Below are 4,743 nucleotides of genomic sequence, written 5' to 3' on the forward strand. Positions count from 1 at the left end.
GAAATAGGAAGTATATGCCAATCAAACTATTTAAATTTTAAAACAGAAAGAGTCATGAGTGAAGTGCATCCTTTGTACCCCTGGACATCCTTCATCCTGGAGAGAAACAGCGGTGACACTAGAGGGAAGGCAGAAGAGCAGAAGCAGCAGGAGCCAGAGCGCCAGACAGTGGTGGGCTTCCTGACCCACTGAGTTAGTTAGTTTATTGTGCCAACCTGGCCAATAAACACATGTGGGGTCTCTTGTTTTCTGATGGTCATACCAGGGTGCAGCTACCTTAGCAGTTCCCTGCTTCAGCTGGCAAGGCTGACTTTCTGCAAGACATCCCCAAGGAGAAGCCACATGGACCTACCCTGATGCAGCCCTGGGTGCTGGAGCATCCCTGTGGAGACCCCTCCCAGCGCTGAGATGCTTACACACTCACTGACTTGGCTTTCCTCCTGCAGTTGGCATCATTGCATCTGTTTTGTGAGATGGAGGAGGACTTTGTGGATTGGTGTTGGACATATGGGTTAATGTTGGACTTGTGGGCTTGGGCAGCACTCGGTTGGGATGTCTTCTTGATGGGCACTTAACCTTTACATAAAACTCTCTCTTATACATGAGTATTTCTCTTAAATACTCAGACTAAATGCAAACAAAACCGATGGCCTGCAGGCAGGAGGCTCACATTCTCAGTGGGGCACCTCAGGCATGTAAATGAAGCAGCTAGGTTTGCTGACCCACTAGAGCTGAATGCCTTGAAGCTGAGGTGTATGTAAGAGTGGAGTGCCTTTGGGACATTTATCAGCAGCTCTGAAAAGACGTGTGTAGCATGACATAGCAGGACAAAGGCCACCGAGCTTTGTGGCTGAAAAGCGGAGAACTCAAGAGAAGTGTGCGTGTGGGCTGTCGTGACTGGACAAGGCTGTCGTGACTGGAAAACAGCATCCTGAGCATTTTGGACCCTGAATTGTACCATGATTACCTCCCTAATAAGTCCTGTTACCATGAGTACGATCTGTGAGCTCTGCGTGGTCATCGCAATGAGCTGTCAAACGACGTGGAAAGTGTCATGGACTGGACAGTTGGTGTGAGAACAAGTCAAGAAGATTCTCATGTGGCAGCACTCCCGCTCTCTGCCCCTGAGGAGTCAGCCTGGGCTCGAGGTTGAGCCTGATTCTCTCTCCCCTCTGAGGCCAGAAGAGATCAGAAACGGCCCCTACGCCAGTCCCTACACCACCATTGCCATCCCCACACCACCATCCAGCAACATCATGAGAATGGTCCTATGCGGCCCTTTCCCCTCGCCTTTCAGGTCCGTTGTATGTTCTTGCTCTTCCTTCCTTGATAAGATTCTGTGGGATAGAAGGCAGGGGGCGGGAGAAAAGCACTCTTCAGCCAATGCCCTCAATGGTTCCTCCCAGACAATTCACATGCTCTTTCATTTTGTAAAGTGTCACGTGACATCTTATTCTGTCTGCTCCTGGTTCTTTGTGCTCATCCACGGAAGGAGGAAAAGCGCTGGGCTCCACGTTGACGGTGTCCTTATGCTGCGACAAGGGAGTCCCCGCTGGAACTCAAGGCCTCAAGGGGATGTTTAAACCACATGGCGACTAGCTGTCCTTCTGCTTACCGCTTGGTCCACAGGTCTTTCTCTCGTCCTCGAGCCAATAATTAAATTACGAAGTCAACAACTGGGTGTTGGCATCGTACCTAACGTTTCCACAAGCAAGCTCTCTGACTAACCTACGTAATCCAAAGCAAAAGAGTAATTGTGTCCCTTTCTCCGGGAGAGAGGCAGCACTTCCCATTGCGGTGAAGAGTTATCATCTCAGAGCCCCACGAGGGCAGCTCTACCCTGTGCTGCAGGGTCACTGTCCGTTGGCCTTGACTCAGTGGCAGTGAGTTTGGTTTGGCTTTGGTTTTTTTCGGAATGTATATGAAGTCTGCTTAGCAATCATAGAAAAGGTTCAGTTACCCAATTTAGTGAGCATTTCTATTTATGTATACATTCCTGAGACTGCCAGAGAATTTAATGGTTAAGGACTTCAAAATTAGCCATCTACACCACTCTTTGTCTGTCTGTCACCTTGTGGAGGCTTACATAGTACTCCGATACAAGAAGCTATGCCACTGATAGTGAAAATCCCAGCAGGGTCACCCATCGTGGGTAAGCCTCAGCAGAGATTCCAGACTACGACAGACTAGGAAGAAAGGCCGGACACTCTGCTTCCGAAAGTTAGCAGATTGGCGTATGGAACCCTTATGTTAGCAATAGAACAGCATCCTGCTCGCTGGTGCTGAAAGTGCCATCCACCGCTGTCAAAGGGCATCCTGTCTGGTGGTGCCGATGCCAGTGAGTGCAAGGGAGATTGGCAGTAAAGTGGATTGGCCCAATGAGTTTAAGGTTGAACACGAGGATGACACAGGACCAAGCCACGTTTTGTTCTATGTATATATATATAACAAAAATTATATCTATAATTGTTATATATAAGGTAACCATGAGTCAGAGGCAAGTCCATGGCAGCTATTTTTGTTTAAATAGCTATGTATAATCTTTATTACATAATGAACATTTTTATATAACTATTCACACACCAATAAGAAAGTCATATGCATCCTACTGTGCAATTCAGTAGTAGTAGTTTTGATCATTCTTGGCCTCAAAGTGCAAAAAAAAATTAATAAAAAACGCACCAACTAAGACTCAGAGTGAAAAGACACATCACCCAGATTTTTCTACTAGAAGCTACAGAGTGCTGATAATGCATGATCTAATGTGCACATGCAGGTCCAGAGCCCTGAATAAACACACCAATACTTTTGCAGTAAACTGTATGACTACTCACATCAGGCGGGGGTAGAGACTATAAATGGCTTCATGGCTGGTCTTGTCACAAAATGACGGGCCAGATTTAGCTGCCAAATGAATCAGGAACAAAACTTGGGATTTCAGAGGCTTGTGGCTTTTGGGGGTTGCCGGAAAGGGTTTATGGAAAACGTGGCAACATATTTTCAAGAGATGTTTTAAGGGTCAAATGAACAAGTCTGTGGTGACAGGCTCGAAATTCTATTTGAGGCGATGCTGCACAGAAGCCAGCAGGGATCTAGAATCCATCGAGGGTCTAGAGGTCAGACAGGCCCTGCCCCATCCAGAGACCCTTACAAGCCACTCAGCTCCAAGGACAAATGTGAAACCAGCTCTGCATTTAGTCATCTAGAGTAACAAATACCTGTAGAGTGTTATCTGCCCCCCGCCCCCCTTAGCCTTCTCTACCCTCCCAGGCATCACTCAAGTTCTACATGCATGACTCGTACACACTGTGTTAGGCTGGATTGACTAGAGAAATCCAGTGACACTCACATATGTATAAGAAAAGCTTTGTATCAAGAAGTAATTATAGATCAAGGAAAGATCCTGGCCCAGTCCAACTCCAGTCCATAAGTCTGATACTAGTCCATAAATCCCTCTTCAGACTTTTGCCGCCACATGCAATGATGCAGAATACAGGTAGATCACAGACTGGCTGGTGGGTGCGAAGTCTTCTGGATCCAGTGGCAGTAGATGCATCTCCAGGGCGCTAGTAGGTCTCATCATGGCTCCATGTGGCTTGTCAACAGGAAGGTGAAGGCAGAGGTGGGGAGGGGGGGGGTCATAGGACCCTCCTTAGGAGGAGGTCACACCCACAGGAGGCACCATATGGCTGTGACCTGATTGACAGGCTAAACTACATGCCTACACTTCAAGTTGACACAAAATTATGTAATTACCACACACACCTCCAGACAGTTTCAATACTCATCACACTCGGATCAGCACAAAGACGCAATGACTTATTGATGTATAATTTTCAACGCACTGTCACACTCCCTCCCTCAGTCCTTTTGATCTCCACTGCACAGAAGAGAAAACGGAAGCTCGGAACGTTTAAATGATCTGCCCAAGTCGTGTAGCCAATAAACAAAACAGAGCTGGATGTCAAGCCCTGGCCTCATGATCCTCTCTCCCCCTTCAGCTCACAATGCCCCAGCCAGACTAACCTGATTGAAGTAGTTTAAACTTGACCACGTACCTTCAACTCCAAAATCAAGCATGCCTGGATATCCCTGCCGGAGATGCCCTCCTGAGTCTTTCCACCCCATGCCATTTTCGTGGTGTTAGATGACACCTCCATGTGGACGCCACACCCCCCCCCCCCCTGAATTTCCCAGATGAAGCTAAGCCCCTCTGCTAGATGCTCTCATAACGCATTGCTGTCTGTTCTGTCTCGTGTGCCGAATTTTCATGGCTGAGTTTTAAAGCAAATAGATCACCATGCTTTTCATCTGAGGCACTTCTGAGTAGAGTAGGATGGGCCAAGCACACTGGGTTAAGCTGGGTTGACTAGAGAAACAAAGTGACACTCATATAAGAAAGAGCTTTATATCAAGAAGTAATTGTATATCAAGGTAACATCCCAGCCCAGTGCAACTCAAGTCCTTAAGTCTAATAGTAGTTCCTAAGTCCCTCTTCAGACTCAGGCAGCCACATGCAATGAAGCAGGATGCAGAAAGATCACAAGCTGGTGGATGCAGAGTCTTGTGGATCCAATGGCACTGGATGCATCTCCAGAGCTTGCATCAACCAAGGTCAGCCAGAAGGAAGGCGAAGGCAGAGAGAGAAAAGGAGGAGGTTCCCAGGACCCTCCTTAGGAGAAGGCCACGCCCACAAGGAGTCACCATCAGGCTGTGACCTGATTGACAGGCTAGACTTCACCC

This window comes from Tenrec ecaudatus, chromosome 1, assembly GCF_050624435.1.
Source record: "Tenrec ecaudatus isolate mTenEca1 chromosome 1, mTenEca1.hap1, whole genome shotgun sequence".
In the NCBI taxonomy this organism is placed as follows: domain Eukaryota; kingdom Metazoa; phylum Chordata; class Mammalia; order Afrosoricida; family Tenrecidae; genus Tenrec; species Tenrec ecaudatus.